Consider the following 22398-nt stretch of genomic DNA (forward strand, 5'->3'; position numbering starts at 1 on the left):
ACATATATACACTACCAAATATAAAATAGATAGCTAGTGGAAAGCAGTTGTGTAGCACAAGGAGAACAGCTTGGTGCATTGTGACCACCTAGAGGGGTAGGATATGTAAGGTGGGAGCACGAGGGATGCAATAGGGAAGAGATATGGGGACATATGTATATGTATAAGTGACTCTCTTTGTTATAAAGCAGAGACTAACACACAATTGTAAACAATTATACTCTAATAAAGATGTTAATAAAAAATGATAGCTATGAAGATCATGTAGCAATTTGGACAAATGCTTATGATAAAAGTTAAATAAACAAAGTATGATACAAAGTAGTAGGGAGTTTTTGTTTGATTCCAAATAAAAAGCATCATAAAAAATGTAATGATAATAAAAATTTATTAATAAAAAACAACTCACAGAAAAAAATGTGTATGGACATAGTAGTTATGGGTGCATTTACTGCTGTTATTTATTTACCTCTGAAATCCACCTTTTAACAAACAAAATGATTCCAAAAATTGTAGCATTTCAATGGAACAAATTCTAAATCTTCTAAATCTCTTTAACACAAGTAAGAGACAAATATATTGGTCACCTGTATCAATTGTTAAAGAAATTTGCCAAATTTGTAACATTATTCTTTCACCTGTGAAATTCTCATTTAGAAGACTGAATTTTAAAGAAGAGAGTTCAGTGAATACAGCAAGCCATAGCCATTACAACTTTTTTTTTTTAACTAACTTTTTTTTTACATCTTTATTGGAGTAAAAATTAATTTAATTTTAATTGCTCCACAATGGTGTGTTAGCTTCTGCTCCACAACAAAGTGAATCAGCCATACATACACACACATTCCCATATCTCCCCTCTCTTGTGTCCCTCCCTCCCACCCTCCCCATTCCACCCCTCCAGGTGGTCACAAAACACTGAGTTGATCTTCCTGTGCATGCTGCTGACTCCCACCAGCCATCCATTCCATGCTTGGTAGTGTATATATGACTATTCCACTCTCTCACTTTGTCACAGCTTATCCTTCCCCCTCCCCATATCCTCAGGTCCACTCTCTAGTAGGTCTATATCTTTATTCCTGTCTTATCCCTAGGTTCTTCATGACATTTATTTTTTCCCTAGATTCCATATATATGTGCCAGCACATGACACCATAATATATACCAAAGTATTCATTGAAATACTATTTATAATAGCCAGGACATGGAAGCAACCTAAGTGTCCATCAACAGATGAATGGATAATGAAGATGTGGCACATATATACAATGGAATATTACTCAGCCATAAAAAGAAATGAAATTGAGTTATTTGTAGTGAGGTGGATGGACCTAAAGTCTGTCATACAGAGTGAAGTCAGAAGGAGAAAAACAAATACCGTATGCTAACACATATATATGGAATCTATGAAAAAAAAATGTCATGAAGAGCCTAGGGGTAGGACAGGAATAAAGATACAAACCTACAAAAGCATGGACTTGAGGATATGGGGAGGGAGAAGAGTAAGCTGTGATGAAGTGAGAGAGTGGCATGGACATATATACACTACCAAACTTAGGGTGGATAGCTAGTGGGAAGCAGCCGCATGGCACAGGGTGATCAGCTAGGTGGTTTGTGACCACTTAGATGGGTAGGATAGGGAGGGTCAGAGGGAGGGAGACATAAGAGGGAGGAGAGATGGGAACATATGTATATGTGTAACTGATTCACTTTTTTGTAAAGCAGAAACTAACACACAATTGTAAAGCAGTTGTACTCCAATAAAGATGTTAAAATAAATAAATAAATAAATAAATAATAGTAACTAAAAAATAAAATAAAATAATAGTAACTGTGGACAATAAATAAATAAATAAAATTTAAAAATGAGAACAGATCAAGGAACCTCTGAGACAACATCAAGCATACCAACATGTACATTATAGGAGTCTCAGAAGGAGAAAAGAGAGAGAAAAGGGTCAAAAATATATGTGATGAAATTATGACTGAAAAATTCCTGAAGGTGGATAAGGAAACAGATATCCAGTTACAGGAAGCACAGAGTCCCAACCAAGATGAACCCAAACAGACCCACACCAACACATATTATATTTAAAATAGAAAAAGTTAAAAATAAATGAGAAATCGAAAAGCAGCAAGAGAAAAAGTGAGTCCTATACAATAGAACCCCCCCCCTACCGAAGGCAGTCAGCTGGTTTTTCTGAAGAAACTTTACTGGACAGAAGGGAATGGCATGGCATATTTAAAGTGCTGAAAAGAAAAACTTACAACCTAGGATTCTCTACCCAGCAAGATTATCATTCAGAATTGGAGGAGAAAAAAAAAAAGAAATTCTCAAGGAAGCAAAAACCAAAAGAGTTAATCTATACTAAACAGACCCTAATAGAAATATTAAAGGATATTATTTAAGTGGAAAAGAAAAGACTACAAGAATAAATAAGAATTTACAGGAAATGGAAAATCCCACTAGTAAAGTCAAATATCCACTATAGTCTGTGGATCAACCACTTAAACAAGCTAGTAGAAAGATTAAAGGAAAAGAAAAATGTACAATCAAGAATAACTATGATAAACAGTTAAAGGATAAAAATGAAGATGTAAAGTACAACATCAATAGTACAAAATGTGGGAAAGGGGTGTTAAAAATGTAGATCTTTTAGAATGCTTTTGAACTTAAATGGCAGCCAGTTTAAAACAAGTAGATATAGTTATGGGTCAACATATATGAACCCCATCGTAACCACAAACCAAAAAACCTAGAGTAGATAAACAAAACAAGAAAGAAAGGAACAGAGGAATACCACTAATTAAAGTCATCAAATCACAAGGGAAAAAACTAAAAGAGGAATGAAAGAAGACAACTACAAAAACAATGAGAAAACAAGTAATAAAATGGCAATAAGTACATACCTATCAATAATCACTTTAAATGTCAATGGACTAAGTGCTCCAATCAAAATACATAAGGTGGATGATTGAATAAAATAAAACAGACCCATCTATATGCTGCTTACAAGAGGCTCACTGCAGAGCTAAAGACACACTTAGATCAAAAGTGAGAGAATGGAGAATGATATTTCATACAAATGGAAACGGCAAGAAAGCTGGGGAAACAATACTCATATTAGAAGAAGTATATTTTAAAAAAAAGTATGACAAAAGACAAAGAAGTGCATTGTATAATGATAAAGAGATCAATAAAAAGAACAGTATACAACATTGGTTAATATATATGCACCCAGTATAGAAGTCCCTAAGTATATAAAGCAAATATTAACAGACATAAAGGGAAAGATTGACAATAACACAATAGTAGGGGACTTTAACACCCCACTTACATCAATGGACAGATCATACACACAGAAAATCAATAAGGAACCAGTAATCTTAAAGGACACATTACACTAGTTGGACTTAGTAGATATCTACAGGACATTCCATCCAAAAACAACAGACAACACATTCAAGTGCACATGGCACCTTCAGAATAGATCACATCTTAAGTTACAAAACAATTCTCAACAAATTTAAGAGGACAGAAATTATATCAAGGATTTTTTCAGTGGAACAGAATAGACAGCCCAGAAGTAAACCCATGCACTTATGGTCAATTAAACTACCACAAATATTGCAAGAACATACAATGGAAAAAAGATAGTCTCTTCAATAAGTGGGGCTGGGGAACCTGCACAGTTACATGTAAAAGAATAAAATTAGAATATTTTCTCACTCCATATACAAAAAGAAACTCAAAATGGATTAAAGAGTTAAATGAAAGACCAGATACCATGCAATTCCTAGAAGAAAACATAGGTAGAACACTCTTTGACATAAATCGTAGTAATACTTTCTTTGGATGTGTGTCCTAAGGCAAAGGAAACAAAATCAAAAATAAACAAATGGGACCTAATTAAATTTAAAGCTTTGTACAGCAAAGGAAACCATGGACAAGACAAAAAAGGAACTTACTGAATGGGAGGACATATTTTCAAATGACACAACGAATAAGGGGTTAATAGTCAAAATACATAAACAGCTCATACAACTCATATCTAAAAAAACAAACAGCCTAATAAACAAGTGGGCAGAAAACCTGAATAGGCATTTTTCCAAAGGAGACACACATATGACCAACAGGCACATGAAAATAAGCTCAAGATCACTAGTTATCAAAGAAATACAAGTCAAAACCACGATGAGATATCACCTTACACCTGTCAGAATGGTTAACAGCAAAAAGACCAGAAATAACAAATATTGGCCAGGATGTGGGGAAAAGGGAGCTCTAGTACACTGTTGATGGGAATGTAAATTGGTACAGGCACAGCCACTAGGGAAAAACAGAATGGTGTTGCCTAGAAAATCTAAAAATAGAACTACCATATTATCCATCAATTCCATTCCTGGGTATATATCCAGAGTAAACAAAAACACTAATTTAAAAAGATACATGCCCCTCAATGATTATAGCAACACTATTTGCAAGAGCCAAGGCATGTCAGCAATCTACATGTCTATCAACAGATAAATGGATAAAGAAGATGTGACATGGGCTTCCCTGGTGGCACAGTGGTTGAGAGTCCACCTGCTGATGCAGGGGACATGGGTTCATGCCCCGATCTGGGAAGATCCCACATGACGTGGAGCAGCTAGGACCGTGAGCCATGGCCATTGGGCCTGTGCTTCCAGAGCCTGTGCTCCACAATTGGAGAGGCCACAACAGTGCAAGGCCCACGTACCACACACACACACACACGAAAGATGTGACATACCTATATATATGCATATATATATATATATACACACACACCCATATATATATACACAATAGACTATTACTCAGACATAAAAAAAGAATGAAATTTTGCCATTTGCAAGAACATGGATGGACCTGGAGGGTATTACGCTTAGTGAAATAAGTCAGAAAAAAAAATGCTATATGTTTTTGCTTATATGCTGAATCTATAAAATAAATCAAACAAATGAATATATGAAACAGAAACAGACTCACAGCTATAGATAATAAACTAGTGGCTTCCAGTAGGGAGAAGGAAGAGGAAAGGGGAAAGATGGTATGGGATTAAGAGGTACAAACTACAATGCATAAAATAAATAAGCTACAAGGATAAATTGTACAGCACAGGGAATATAGCCAATATTTTACAATAACTTTATAAAGAGTATAATCTATACAAATATTGAATCACTGTGTTGTACATCTGAAACTAATATAATATTGTGAATCAACTATACTTATTTTTTTTAAATGAAGATAGAGAAAGCACAAAAATCTCCTTATCCCTTCCCCATTCCTATCAGTTAAACAGGGAAACTGAACTTTAGTAACAACAAATGCAGGGAAATCTACACAGTGGACATGCAATAAATCTTAATAATTTTAATGATTACCAAGAATAACATTGCCCAATGTAACACCTTATTTCATACTTGCAACTGTTAACCTATAGATTTTTAAATGTTTGAAAAAATTGAATAAGCAGTATTTGCTTATGCCATATCTGAGAGAATAATAAACTGGGTTACCACAGGGTTTACTCATTCCAGAAACTGAAAATTATTTAACACCTTACTCATAAATGGAGCATTATATAGAAATATATTAAGTGTATTATATATAGTATGCTATACTATAATAAGTGGAATATAGTATGCTAGATTTTATTAATGTATCAATTATGTATCCCCTTCTCTGTAAAACCCCTTGCCATGTAACCTCCTCTTCCTTCTGTGAGAGGAATATTTCCCACCACTTTGTTGTTATACTTTGGGATGTGAATTGACTTGCTCATTAAAATGAGGATGAAATGGAATTATGCTTCAGAAATTACCAGCTTTTGCATATTTCCATCACAAGAACACCTTATACTAAATAAAGGTAGACCCTTTAGGCTGTGCTGTGGTAGAAAGAAGGTACATGGAATATAGACACAGGCAACCTGTATCTGACAAGTTGTTGTAAGGCACTGAGTTGTTTTTGTTGTTGTTGTTTCATTTTTTTTAACAGAAGATAGAAGACTAAATGACATGTTTTTGGAAAATAATCATAAAAACATTAAAAAAATAGTCCTTTTTATATTTTTGATAAGTGAGAACAAACAAAGCCTCCCAACCATCTGTATTATATCTGTCCCCTGAGATAATTGATAGTACCAACATCTTACAAATGAAGACTTAGTTACTCCTAAGAAAAATAACTTCTTAATGATGCTGAGTTCTAAAACCTGAAATAAAAGTTGCAACAGAGATTAATGGTCACATATTTAAGCAATGGTGCAAGCAACACTATTAACCATCTGAGCTTTCTATTGGGAAAAAAATACAGCAAAAAATAAAAAAGACTTCTCTGAAGAGCCAGAGGAATACTTTAAGAAATAATGTGTGCAAAGAGAACATGAAAATAGGAACACAAGTCAAGGTCTGAAATATGTGATGTTAACAGCCCAGGTGCTGATGTTGGGTTTACACGCCTAACAGGAAGCCAATGGGAGCTGTGAAACTCAGACATCATGGTTCATTTGTAGGGTTGGCAGAATGGTAAGTCCTTCACCAAAGCAATCATCAACAAACGTAGTCAATAAATTACTAAAAATATTTCACAGGAAATCATTGTTAGCTCCCAGTTTAGTGCCCCAAATCTTGGGTGAAAATTTTGCATTTAATAATTGACAGATATTTGTCCCATGTTGCTCTCTAACATGTTTGGAATAAACAGGTGGAAAGCCTGTTAGATCCTAAAAGAAACAAGGAAAGTTGAATCATATATATGATATACATATATATACAGATATATTTTTAGTTAAATCTGGAAATTTAACTTAAATATACAATGAACATATTTCAAAGAATGAGCATACTTCAAAAAAAATAGATTTGCCTTCTTATGTTAGCTTTTTATTTCTGCAGTAAAAAATAACCCTAAATCTGGTGGCTTAGAACAGCACAAATTTATTGCCTCATTGTTTTGTAGGTCAGAAGTCCAGTAAGGGCCTTATTAAACCAAAATCAAGGTGTTAGCAGAGCTACATTTATTTTGGGGGGCTATAAGGGAGAATCCATTTCCTGCTCACTTGAATTAACAGAATTCATTTCCTTGTGCTATAAGACTGAGGGCCATTCCCAGGTTCTTTAGGCTACTCATTCCTCCACCTTCAAAGTCCATGGCTCCTGGCCCCATCCCTCTATCTTCAAAGTCAGTGGCAGCAGTTTTATTCTCTATCAAGCTTCCTCCTTCTTCATTCTCTTTTCCCTAACCCCGTTGGAAAAAGTTATTAATTTTCAAGAAATCATGTGATAAACTGAGCCTTCTTGGATAATCCACTGTAATCTTACAGTCTCAAGGTCTGTAACCTTAATTATACCTGGAAATTTCATTTTGCCATGTAATGTAATCTATTCAGGGGTTCAGGTGATTAGGATGTGGGCATCTTTGGAGGGACAGTAGTCTGCCCACCAAACCTACTAAATGGTCAATCCAGCATTCATTAAAAAAAAAAAAAGAGTGAGAGAAGAAACAAATATAACTAAGACAACATTTAAAGACTGGAACTGACACTTGCCTACATCACAGGAAACCTAAAATGCCAGCATGAATTTGTCAAGGTTTAGAAAGTGAAGAACTCCTTAGGTGACAAAGACTGGAGACTGACAGACCCACCTCTACTTCTACCTTATTCCTCCATAGCTGCCTCTATAATACAGGATCTGAAATCCAAAAAACTCAAGTTTCAAATAATAGTACTCAGAATTCTGATTTTTTATCAGCCTCTACCCTAGTGTTTCTGTAAGCTTCATTTCTGGATCACCTACAATAGAAGGACTTAAGCTTCCAAGGTGATTCTTATTCACAAAATTTAAAAATTGATGCTACAGTAGCTAGAAATGACTTTAGAAATCAGAGTTTTTGACAAACCTTTTAAAGACATTAGATACAATAGGTAAGGAAAGAGAAAAATGCTACAGGAGTTAAATATACAGTTATGTTTACTAATTACCTCTTTCTTTTTAGTTCAATAAATAAAAAAACAAAGATATCTTAATAAAGGACTCCAACCATTTCTGTTTATCTTATACCTATCAATGAATATTTTATTTTGAGAAATTAAGTAGACTGGCCTGGTATACACTAAGATATAGTACTCTTAAAATTTTATTAATGGAGAGAAGTCTAATGATTACTAATAACTATTATTATGAATTAAAAGAGTCTATTATTTTAATATTCATTTGGAATAATTGCTAATTCTGTATTTGGACATCTAGTGGGAATGTAACACTTCAATTTTTATGTTAAAATCTTATTCATGCTTCTGATCCTAAGTAAATAAAAAAATAACGTGTCTATGAAGGTAACAATTGTTTCCATCCATATTATTTATATCACTCTTTCATAGTCCGTATCTTCGCATAGTGACGTGAAGACCATGTGCATAAAGATGTTTTCAAATAACTTTTAACTTCCATTGATTTTTTAAATAATTAATGGTTATAACTAAGATCCCACTTTGGAAAAGCAGCAATATTTTCCAACCATAAGATGTCAGAGGACTATATTTTTCAACTATAATATGATGAATTATTTGATTGTTTGCAAAAGCAGCATGCACTTACTTAGCTGTGTGAAAATTAGCTTACTGATCTTTGTTCTACCTTTTCATACAAACAAGGAACAACTTTAAGGACATTTAAAAAGCAGTAGCAAAATTTTAATATCATGTTTCTATGCTAATAAAAACAAAAAATCTAATTAATTCAGTCTTGCTGAAGAACGATCACAGAAAGATTCTAAGCAGGGTGTTAATAAACAAATGCCTAGCCTTGTAAAAAGTGTCTGAGTGATCTATATATACCCACACAGCAGACTTAGGAAAACTGTGAGGAAGGCCACAGGCCTGGGCCTTCAGTCACCCTGTAAATCACTCCTGCTTCATTCTTCAAGCGATAATGGGACCAAAATGAATGAGTGGTAGCAGAACACCCGAAGGTCTGTGAAAGAAAGATACAAATAAAACTGCAAGAGGGAAGAGATATGGGAACATATGTATATGTATAACTGATTCACTTTGTTATAAAGCAGAAACTAACACACCATTGTAAAGCAATTATACTCCAATAAAGATGTAAAAACAAAAACAAACAAACAAACAAAAAACAAAGAAAACAAAAAACTGCATAGCTTAGCTCTATCAGAGACAGCATAAAACAATAAATTTAACATGATACCTGGAGCAAATAACAAATATTGAAATTATAGGTTTCTAGAGGCTGGTTGGAGGAAAGAGATAATATAATCTAGAAACATTCTATCAAATGTCACTAGTTTAAAACTGCAAGTTTTTACACGAAGTTTGTAAGGGTGGGGAGTATTATTCAAATACATTTGTACAATGTTAAATTTAATTAAGACGACTTATCTTGTAAATAATTACTTTTCTTGTTCAATGGATAAATAAAATGTATATAAATCTTACCTGATAACAAAATCGTTACCTAAATTTTCAATTCACAAGATACCAAAAACTTCATTAATTGGTATGTTCTCTATGTTGCAAATATTTTGATATATATAATCAGGAAGCATGAAACTACAGGAATTAGGACACCATATGAAAACCAAGAATTCTGAAGAAAAAAAAAAAGAGAGATTAAGACCAGAGGTACTTCACAGACCCAGGAAGATAATGAGTGGTTTCTGGAACCAAGTTCTCAGCCCAGAGAATTCAATACTGTAGATACAGATCAGATACCTATGTTTTTAATGGCCCGCATAGTGAACAGAACCCTTTGAGTTTGATGTACAGAAATTTAGGGTTTTATGGTAGGCTTAATTAATAAGCACATCTCTGTGTTCTTACATGTGGCATAAGTCACTTAGTCAAATAATTAAAAGGTATACTTTTAGGTAGCATTAAACAAAAATACAGTGCTCAGAAGATTCATGCTTCAATAGCTGTCCCATTACATGAGGAAATCACCATTCTCTCTGTGCCTGAGATTCCTACCTGTAAATGAGGATCAAACCATTTGATTCAAGTGAATTCTGTCAAATTCATTTTAATGGACACCTTTGTTGTCCCACCCAGAATCTTTCAGATCCATTTTAGCATTTATGTATTAATTTCCTCTAGCTTTGGTATACTTTTGCCTTTCCTTATAATAGCTTATAGCTGCAACTCTTCAGAGAAGTGAACTTCGTGTCTTAGAGCCCATAGAGAGCCAGAGTTGCCTGGAGGATACAGTACATCACCCTGCATGCACAATCTTAGCAGCCCTGAGATAAGAACTGATAGGTATAGTAATATAAAAACCCAGCTTACTGATAGCTTCCAAGGCATAATTTCCCCAGCAGAGTTTCCTTGATGTATTAGGCTGAAGTTACACTCTGTGAGATTTTTCCTGAAATTTCACCCATGTCTTCTTCCTTGACTTCTTCTCTATCTGTCCTGCTTCCTTCACTCCTTCATGAGATTTGTCTGGGAAAATTTCTTTAATACATCATTTGCAGAAGAATCCTTGCCTCAGTGCTTTGGGGTAGCCCAACATAAGACACTTACAAGGCTGAGTTTTAAAATGACTCTATTTCAACACAGAAACATTTAGCGTTAGATGTGTCTCCTCAACTCTAGGACTCTACATGTACTACTTGTTCCAGAAAAGAAATAAAATATATGACTTCACACTTTCTCTATGAAAACTGGGTAAGGTATTTTTGCTTGTATTTATTTGTTTGTTTTTATGGACGTTAATGAGTCCTTTACCACTTATAAAATACATGCAAGCTCTTAAAACTATAAAGCACAATGCGATTGTAGAATATACCTTTCCTTAGTAATATGTATTTAAGGTTCTTCCGTATCTTTTGGATAGCTTAAGCCATTAATAATAGCAATGAATATTATTCATTTTTAGCACTGAATAATATTCCATTGTCTGGCTGTACCACAGTTTATTTATCCATTCACTTCCTGAGGGACATCTTGTTTGCTTCCAAGTTTTGACAATTATAAATAAAGTCACTATAAACATCTATGTGCCCTTCTTTGTGGAAACATAATTTTCAACTACTTTGGATAAATATCACTGAGTGTGATTGCTGAATCATATGGTAAGAGTATGTTTAGTTTTCCAAGAAACCACAAAACTGCCTTCCAATGTGACTACACGATTTTTCATTCCCACCAATCATGAATGTGAGTTTCTGTTGCTCTGCATCTCACCAGCATTTGGAATTGTCAGTGTTAAAGATTTTGGTCATTTTAATAGGTATATAGCTGTTTCTTATTGTTGTTTTCATTTTAATTTCCCTGGTGACACATAATGTGGAGAATCTTTTCATATGTTTGTTGGCCATGTGTATGTCTTCATTGGTGAAGTCTGTTAAGGTCTTTGGCCTATTTTTTAATTGGGTTGTTTGTTTTCTTATTGTTGAGTTTTAAGATTATTTGTGTGTGTGTGTGTGTGTGTGTGTGTATTTTGGGTAATAGGCCTTTATCCAATGTGTCTTTTGCAAATATTTTCTCTCAGTCTGTGGCTTGTCTTCCTATTCTCTTGACATTTTATTTCACAGAGCAGAAGTTTTTAATTTTAATGAAGTCTAGCTTATCACTTATTTCTTTCATAGATTGTGCTTTTGGTGTTATATCTAAAAAGTCATCCCCATGCCCAAGCTCATCTAGATTTTCTCTTATGTTGTCCTCTAGAAGTTTAATAGTTTTGCACTTTACATTTAGGTTTATGATCCATCTTGAATTAATTTTGTGAACTAAAAATGAACTTAAAGAGCACCTTATATAAAAGTTAAAACACAAACAATAAAATAGTACGTGTTAGCTACTTTCTAAGACAGTCTATTGAACAAAAGATGTCTTTTTATTTCAAAACAGAAAATTTTAAAAATAATTACTTTTTAAAAAAATTCTAACAAATTTTTATTGATCTACAAGTGTTGAGCTCAGTAATAATTGTTAGTTTTACAAGACAATAAACTATAATTATTTTCCCTCAAGGAAGTCCTAATCAAAAAGACATTTGAATAATTCTCTAATACACTGACCAAAAATGGTTTGTACTAAGGACTGTGAATTATTTAGAAAGAAGTAAATTATTATTCTTGGTGAGAAAAAAAAGTTTAAGGAAAGCATCCTAGAAATGATAAAATATTCGTGCATGTCTGATTGAGTAGTATTGAATCATCTAGGAGAGAAAAAGATATTTTTCCAGAAAGAGATAGCATAGGGGGAAAAATTGTGAGAAACCTACAGTGTATATGGGAAATGTTGTTATGTGGCTAAAACATAAGAGCATGAAGGAAGGTAGCAAAATTTTAGAAAGGTAGATTATAAAAAATATGTTTGATATATGAAGGAGTTTGACTTTATCATTTTGGTAATCTGAAATCATAACATATTATATTTTAAAAGTTTATAGAATCAAGGGACTTTAAATATGTTTGTAGACTAGATGGAAGAAACCAATAAAGATATTGTAGGTATAAGGGGTGAGGTGGAGAAAGTAGTATCAGTGGTTTGCCCCTGAAAGGAGAAGGGAATGAATAATACTGGGTCTGAGAAAGAGCCTTTTATTTTTGGCTCTAAGAAAAAAGGGGGGGAAAATGTAAAGATGGGATATTTCATAAACTTATTAGTAATTTTGTTAGTTCTGTAGAACTTTCCTACTGTGATTAGGTATTACAAGAAAAAATATTATTATGTGAATAAATTGAAAAATGCTAGATTCATGAATGGTATATAGTTTTCCTTAAGACAGAAAAACTCAAAGCCTCCAGCTTATCCATTATTAATCACCTAATTAGACATCCTTTTTGAAATATTTTCCAAAATTGGCAGACCACAGAATGCTGTTTTCATGAAGTATCTCATATGATTATAATTTCCAGAGTTTCTAATGTGAGATAAGTGATTTATATGCTATAGTCTTGAATATTGTCCTCCATCCCCAGAGCCTGTCAGTCACTTATATTATGCAGCATAAGCACTATGTATCTATGTAATTAGCAAGGAAATATGGGCTCCTGATAAAATATACAAACCATGGTTTCTGCAGCTGAATTGCTTACTCCAATAGCAAGAGATATTTCCAAAACAAAATAGGACAAACAAGTTTGAGGATTAAATCCTGAATTACATGATACATATAAGAATTCTCATAATTATTCAAAGAAAATTAATAATGAGGCTTAGCACTCACTGCAAAGTTGTCATATATCTGTCCACGGGGTATTATACAGAGAATGGAGATCTGATCTTCCCAAATTCAGCCATTGAATGATTATAAAGAAACTTTCCACTTTCTGAAGCTCTGGGGTATAAATAATTATAATCTATGAAGTCATATGGAAAAGACTAAACATAAAAGATCATAACTGGGATAATACTCTACTAATACAGTTAATAATATTAAGAAAAAATTACTAATATATGTTGAAAGTGCATTATACAATAAACTGAAAAGATAAAGATAATAATGCAGAGATTAAGGAAAAATTCAAAGCCAGAAGAAGAACACTGAAAGCATGTGTTTGGAAGGAAATAGAAATAGTCAATATTACTAGAATAGAAGGAATCAATATAGGGAATGTGATTGGAAAATTAAGTAGGAATCTGCCTGGAATCCATGCTAAATAGACAAGGAAGGATCTGGAGTAAATGACTGACATGTTTATAATTATGAATTAGATATGTTGAGTACAAAAGTCATTCTTCTATTCGGCTTAATAATATGCATTTTCCAGGTTTCATTTTAATATCAGGCATATTTTAAAACTTTTAAATCGACTACATAAATAGCAAAAAATAATTCTTCATATATTTTTTAAAAGAACTTGCCCACCCAGAATACATATATTGAAAACATGAAATAAATCAACCATCTTATTCAACAACCAAAATAATCTTTTCATTTCCTGAAAACTAAGCCTATCATTTCATCTCATTTAACTAACAAATCCCTATAGGTAGGATCATTAAAACTATGGTACATCAAATGTGTGTTTCAATTATTTATTGCACAAGTCACTCCAAAACTTAATTGTTTGAAACAACATCAATTTGTTATTTCTTGCAATTCTGAGTTGACTGGGCTCTGATGAATGGCTATTCTGCTCCATGAGGTATCAACTGAAATCACTCACTTGCACTAAGCAGGTGGTCAATCTGGGTTAAAGATCCAAACTGCTTCACACTCATGTCCAGTCCCTAGTGTCCTTGCACAAGGCCTCTCCACATGGCAGTTTGGGGCTTTCTTACAGCACAGTGGTCTCAGGGTAGTCGTTCTTCTTACAAGAGACCTCCCTTCCCCAGAAAGCACATTAAGGCAAGGTTCCATGCCTCTTAAAGTTTAGGCACATACAGAATTAAAACCAAAGTTTTTGCCACAGTTTTTGGTCAATGTCCGGCCAGCTCATATTTAAAGTTAAAGACTCCACATTTTGATTGGAGAAGAGAGGGATTAATATTGGGCATCTCTGATCACTATTTTCTACAATAAGTATATATTATAATAGGCACAGTTTATTTTTCAGTAAAATTAAGAATCCTCCATTTCCATAGCTAAATATTAGAAGCATTAGAAGACTCTATTTGACGATCACCACTAGACCAGGTAAGTTGAAATAGTCACTGGTAAGATCATAGAACTAGAGTTTGAATATAGGATTAAACTCATCCCAGACAATCATAAGTTCCACCCATATCCCACATTGATTAGTCTTTATTTTTAATATGAAGCTATTCCTATTGAATGGCCCATGAATTTATAATTTTGTTCAAATAATGATAATAATGATAAAAGGTACTTCTATTATCCTCTTAAAGACTTGGGAATGTTATATTAAACACTGCAAATGACTTTCTGATGGAATCTCAGTCTTATGGTCAAAATACAAGTTGAATGTAAAGCTGAGTTTCCATCAGAAATAATTTCTATAAGTGGGGTTCTTTTTTAATTGAAGTATAGTTGATTTACAATGTTATATTAGTTTCAGGTATGCAACATAGTGATTTGATATTTTTAGAGATTATACTTCATTTGAGTTATTATAAAATATTAGTTGTATTCCCTGTGCTGTACCTTACATCCTTGTATCTTATTTATTTTATACCTAGTAGTTTGTACCTCTTAAACCCCTTCTCCTATCTTGCCCATCCCTCACCCCTCTCCCCTCTGCTCACCACTAGTTTGTTTTCTGTATCCATGAGTCTATTTATCTTTTGTTAAATAGAAATGGAGTTCTTAACCTGCCTGCATTTCAGAGAGTCAGTGAACTTTTGAAAATTTTGCACATATATATTTTTCTGTGCAGTTGATTCATTAGCTCTCTTTTCAATTTTGGTCCCCCTAAATTTTACATACCTCATTTTCTAGAGTCAGAAGAGCTATATTTGAACCATAACTTGATCAATCTTAACTAAATGTCTCATTGTCAAATAAAAATAATACTACATTGAAAACAATTGTATGAATATCAATTATCACTTGTGAAATAATTATTAAAATATTAGTTATTTTTAGAAACCTTTGGTTTTTAAATTATGATTTTTCTCACATGGGATCTGAGTAACAAAAACCATTAAGTAACCCTTTGTCATGTTCAGATAAATCTCTTTAGTGTTTTAAAATTATTGTCTTATTTGGTCCTCGCAGAAACACTATGAAAAAGATTTTATTAGGTTTCCCACTTTACTGGTAAGAAAATTTGGTGGATAAAAATTTTACTTACTGCTACATAGTCATCCAATACAGTAGGCTGTCTTATTATTTCATTAATATTTAAACCCTCTCTCTTTAGAAGAGCTATATATTTCCTTCTTAAATTCAGATATGAACATGATTCTTGGCTTATCTAATACAATGTAAGTACAAGTACCTGTCATTTCTGGGCATAAGCTTTCAGAACCAGTATAAAGTTCACCATGTTCTCTTTTACCTACTTTTGTGATCTTGGAGGGTGAACCAAGCAGAGGCCTTCATAAATGAAGCAGATGTGGAGAAGAGTACCCTTGCAAACCTTGAAGATGAAAGAGCTGTGAATGAGAAATTAACTTTAGTTATCTTACATCAAGAAAAAAATTGGCATGTGTTTGTTATCACAGCCAAACGTATCCTATCCTGACTGGTTACACAGCCAATGACGTGAGAAGCTAAGATCAGAACCAAGCCAATCTGGCGTCCAAGCCTGAACTTTGAACTACTCTGCAATATTGCCTTTCTTGATTTTACAAATGACTTTTTTTTTCTTTTCTTAATTTTTTTTTCAATTCTTTTCATTAACCCTTTAAGTTTTCTGAGGAATATTACACTGTTTTCTTAAGGGGACAGCACCTGCTTTGGTGCTAGTTTTCAGAGAACAATAGTTGGAAATAAGCATGAGAAACTTCTGTAAAAGGTAATTTGAAGTTTGGGATAACCTCCAACACCAGAATGGGAAATCTATTAGAAGTGCTAAAAATATTCATGCAAAGTGAATTGAGGGAAATAAAAAAAGAAATGTGGACCTAGGCTGTCCATAGAACCTCTGCTCTTAAATAGAGGCTGCCTTATTAAAATAATTAAAACTTAGAAAACCTTTAGTACATAAAATTTTCTGTAAAGGTTTTGTAAAATTACTTATAAATTTTTTTTCTACTTGTACTCTACCAAATTACTGGAAGAAACTGAAAAGATCAAGATCTTTTTTCTGAACTAAAGTGACTAAAAATTGCTTTGATGATGAGGATGATGATGATGATGGTGATGAAGATGAAGATAAGAGATAACATTTATCAAGGTCTTTGTGTGTGGCAGGTGATCTGCTAAGTGATTTTCCTTTAGCAACCTTATCTGATGGGTGTGATTACAACCTCCATCATATAGAGGGAAAGCTAGCATAACTAAAGGAAGTATGCTGAAATTGGACCCAAGCAAACTGTCCTCAGAGCTCCCATGCTTAACCACTCTAGTATATTTGCCCTGTGCAATCAAGATGAAACCTGTTTCTTCTCAGGTAAAGATTTCTTATGATGCTGGATTATAGACAGAAGTTCTTAATCAGAATCCCATTTCTCTTATTTCTGATGAGGACAAGCAAATTTGCAGTTAACAATGGGCAGAGCTGGACGGTCCTCCAGTTAAGCTAGGACACAAAATCTAGGGTCAACAGTCTTCACACCAAGGGCTCAACACTTTTATATTTGGAGGAAAGATTCTATTTTTAAACTTGTATACTGTTGTTGTATTTCAGTTATAAACTAAGAATACTACAGTGTTCAGTACATAGTAGTCTCCAAAGTGTTCATATGACATAGAAAATAATCCTTCCAAAAATAAACTGATTTGGGCTACTTTTGTATCATAAATCAGCCTTATATAAAATAGAGGTTGAGTGGAGCAAAATACTGCTTTAAGTAAGTTATAGGAGAAAGTAAAATGGACTGGAGAGAGAGGAGAATCATTCTGTGAAATTCTACATGTTTGATATATTTCCTTTGTTAGTTTTAGTTTTGATATATTTCCTTTGTTAGTTTTAGTTTTAAAGTCTGAGGTTAAGGTCAATTATGCAGAGAAATAACTAATGCAATCACAAATTATAGTTAATAGGCATTTAAATATTTATTTTATTATTATTCATAAGTTTTTGTGTGCAGCATGCATTTCCAATGGGAAGTAAATAATATCAACTAGAATTGTATTTGTTTGTAGCTTTCTTTTTCTTTTTCCTTCTTTTTTTTTTTTTTTTTTGGCTGTGTTGGGTCTTCGTTTCTGTGCGAGGGCTTTCTCTAGTTGCGGCTAGCGGGAGCCACTCTTCATCAGGGTGCGCCGGCCTCTCACTGTCGTGGCCTCTCTTGTTGTGGAGCATAAGCTCCAGACGCGCAGGCTCAGTAGTTGTGGCTCACGGGCTTAGTTGCTCCACGACATGTGGGATCTTCCCAGACCAGGGCTCAAGCCCGTGTCCCCTGCATTGGCAGACAGATTCTCAACCATTGTGCCAGCAGGGAAGCCCTGTAGCTTTCTTTTTCTTTAGAAATTATTTGTGAAAACACAGTATTATATAAGACTAAATTAATGTATGTCTTTTTTTTTTTCTTTTCTTCCCCCAGTCTTCTAGGGCATGTGCTTATCTTACAAAAAAAGCCTTAATTAAAAAAAAAAAACTCTACACAAATGGATCTCAAGCTTTAATATAGGTAAATCAGGAAAATGCAAATATAATATTTGTCATAGTGGCATAGTGGCTCAGCTTTGCTCTCTGATGCCTTTCATATATTTCTAGTTGCCATGGCTCCCTGCCTATCATGTTCATGACAAGCATTCAAAGCAGGAATACTGTAGGAAGACTGCTTGTCTGAGAACACACATACTATTTAAGGCCTTTATTCCTAGCTCACTGACACTATTCACCCATACATAAAGAGTGAATGGTCAAACAAGCAACACTTATCTTTAATTTTGTTTTGTCAATGTCAAGACCCTGTAACCTGGCATTTTTATTGTATACAGTGTTTTTTTCTTTCTGTGTTCCTTATGCATTATCAAATCAGTGCCTCCTAGTGGTCTGTAAGGGTCATAACACCATTTATTGCATTGCCTTAATAAATGTACACTTGGTGAGCCTCCTAATGCAGTAGTTTGGATCTGCAATAGTTAATCTACAACACACAATATGTTACTAACCTAATATTTTCTTCAGTATATCAGTCAGTTTCCCATTTGTATTTCAGTTACGATGTCTACGTTTGTCTTAGACATAAATGATCTCTAAATGTGCTGTCTGATACAGTAGCCACAAGCCACATGTGGATTTTTAAATTAAAATAAAAATTAAATTAAATTAAGGGTAGAATATTCAGAAAGTCCTATTGCACTGTGCTGGTTTCTAAGACAAACATAAAATTTGTAGGATATATATTATTATGAGAACTTATTAAGATTTTTAATAAAACATTTTAGATTATTTAAAATAAAATATATTGTCTTAAACTATTATCTTGTTACGTTTAAACATAGTTTTAAGTTTGCAAACCCCATGTGATACTTTGAAAATCTAGTCACGTGATATAAGTAGACTTTCTTTCGTAGACTTTCTCCAGAAGGCATCTAGTATTTTGAACTGGAAATAGCAAGCCAACAGAACATTTTTTATTATTATTATTGAACCTCCAATTATAACCCATTATAAGTAAAATAATCTCTTTTCTTATTCATCTCCCTCTGAAGACATTTCTAGAATATACATCATATGAGATATTACTATCACACTTTTTCTTTGAAGTTGACATATATATATATACACACATATAACCATTATATATTTTTTTCTTCTTTCAGCTTGAATACTAGTTTGACTATCATAAAAAGTTTACTTTTATATTTAAAAATACAACTTATGGGCTTCCCTGGTGGTGCAGTGGTTGAGAGTCCGCCTGCCGATGCAGGGGACACGGGTTTGTGCCCCGGACCGGGAAGACCCCACATGCCATGGAGCGGCTGGACCCATGAGCCGTGGCTGCTGGGCCTGCACGTCCGGAACCTGTGCTCCGCAACGGGAGAGGCCACAACAGTGAGAGGCCCGCGTACCGCAAAAAAAAAAAACAAAAAAAAAAAACAAAAAAACATATTTCTTCTAATATCTTGTGCAAAGTTATATTTAATTATTTATCAATATTTTGTGTTTAGATAAAATCCATAAATTTATACACATGTAGACATGTGATCCAAGGTTATGTTTAAATTGTTGTTATTGTTTTATGAGCAACAGCAAGAAATATAGTCAATTTGTAGTTAGTACACTTAGTAATTTATGATTTTAAAGGCAGAATTCCACCAGGTCTTACTGACTATAGCAAGCTATTTCTTTATTATGCATTATTTACATGAAAGCCATTGTCTTTATCTTAACGTCTGAACTTAAAATAGTATGCAACTGATAAATTATCTTCCAATCATGATGATATCAGAACATTTTAATAAATTTAATTTCATGTTGTTACATATTAAATTCTAATATGAATCAGAGGTTCACTGGCACTTTAAGCAGATCATATATATATATATATATATATATATATATATATAATGGATGTTATGAAGTTGCCCAAATCCTCCTTTGGGACTAGCAGTTTATTCCCCCACTACTGGGAGTGCTGCCAGCAGCGAGCCTTCAGCTTTCAGCCCTCTTTGGGAATTACCTCTGCTGAAGATGCCTTTTTGCCCAAGGCCAACCCCCTTTCCAGGGCAGGCTGCAGTCAATGATTGAGTGACACTGATATATAATTTCTCTCCCAAATTTGAGAAAGCTCCAAAAGTCTATCTCAGCTTCAAAGCTCCCTGGAGAGTGAAGTAATGCCTTCCTGAGTGTGCATCTTAACCCATCTTAACCCTTAATCTTAATCTCCTTGTGACAGTTCTGCCTTCTTCCCTTCTCTTCCCAAGGAGGTGACCTCACAAACACTTTCGAGTGAACTTCTTGTCTACTTATCTCTGGCTCAGAATCGATGTCCTTTTGTACCTAACCTATGACACTTCCTTAAAATTTGAAGTTTGCACAGGTACTGTCTTTTGTAAATTTGGTTGGATTGCTTCACTTTCCCAAACCTCACATTCCTCATTCTTGATATTAGGGCTTTAACCCTACCTATAGAGGTAATCTGGAGGATTAAATGAGAAGATGCATATAAAACAGTTAACCAAATTTCTGGAAACTAGAAATCACTTAATAAATACTAATTGTAAAGAAAATCAGACAAATTTCAACTCACCCTCCCACATATGGAAAATGATATTTATGACTGCATTCTGTCATTTTTACACAAGCTAAAAAATTACCCACATAATTATTAGCAGTTTTCAGGTCAATTATCTGTTTTAGTTTGGTTACCCAAATCCTATGGTAGAAAGATTAGGATTCCCATATACCTATTCTTGTGAATATACTTCAAGAACTGTAGTACTGCATCTTGAAGTCTAAAAAAGCTGATATTTCTACCAATAATTGACAATGAAAAATCCTCAAGAAAAAAATGCTTAACAATCTGTAATTTACATTTCTCAGTGGAAACTGATATTATGTTTATATTATAGCACAGATAACATTTTTAGTAGAATAATTGAGCCAAATGAATCATGACTGAAAATCTGATTACCAGAAGGCACCATGCTGATATCATAGACCTCACATGCTTTCTTCTTTCATCTCGTTGCAATATCAGATTTCTTCTGATATTTAGTAGGTATGCTTTGGTCTCTGTTTCTGATTTTTTATAACTATTGCTTTGATATTATAATACAATAATTGTGAATGATTAGCCTTAAATTAATTTACTATTTCAAAGCAGAATCTACAAACAAGGACAACTGTTTCTAATAAATTTATTTACAACTAACGAATGTGTAATTTGTTGCCTGTCAAATCATTGGAAATTATGTTCTTGCTTCATGTAAAATATAATTAGCCAGTACTTTCACTAGGCTGTGCAAGCAGAGGAAGTATTACTAAATTGGGACTACATAATCTAAGTTTATTCTCCCTTTGATTTTAAAAATAATTAAAGAAACCCTATCTTCTATTCAAATGAAATCAAATAAAATAATTTAGCACATTCTCCTTATGTCTGGCTGTATCATTTCTGATTTGATGACAAGCAGTGCAAACAAAATATATAAAAGGAACTCACTTAGAATCTACCAACTAATAAATCATATAGTCTACTCTGATATATATGTATATAGATATACTTTGGCCCAAACTCTATTTTTTTTAAAAAACAGAAAGTTATTTGTTTTAGCATATTTTTGTATAATGGAAAATAAAGGTAAACATAGTCTAAAATTTTAGGGTACAGATCTTTACTTATATATTCCATACAAAATTTTATCTATAACATTTGGTGCTTAGTTCCTTTTTCCTTTTTACTCCTTCAGTTCTCTCTTATTCACAGGCTTCCTTTGATAAGCAACCAGAAGCATGAACTGTCTGTGTAAAAATACAATTCCAAATCACATAAAGACTGCCAAAAGTTGACCAAAGTTTGGAATAGCATCATTAATGAGCCTTTATTAAGCATCCAAAATGATCTATGTACCATCCTACCACCAGATTTCCCTTTTAGACATAATATCTGCCCAGAATTATTCCTAGGTCATAAAGGAACTATCCTAAGAATAAACACACTGAACAAGTTTTACAATCAAAAAATCATTTTAATATAGAGTAGGCAGAAAGTTTGGCTCTGAGGTGCAGAGTAAAAAGGGGAACTTTGCAATGATTTAAAACTAGTTCTCTTCTGAGTATATAGTTTCTGTTCTTTTTTCTTTTCTTTGTTTTTTTTTTTCTGAGTCTTTCTTTTTTTTAAATCTTTTTATTTAACATCTTTATTGGAGTATAATTGC

The sequence above is a fragment of the Mesoplodon densirostris genome, chromosome 17 (genome assembly GCF_025265405.1).
Source record: "Mesoplodon densirostris isolate mMesDen1 chromosome 17, mMesDen1 primary haplotype, whole genome shotgun sequence".
NCBI lineage: Eukaryota > Metazoa > Chordata > Mammalia > Artiodactyla > Ziphiidae > Mesoplodon > Mesoplodon densirostris.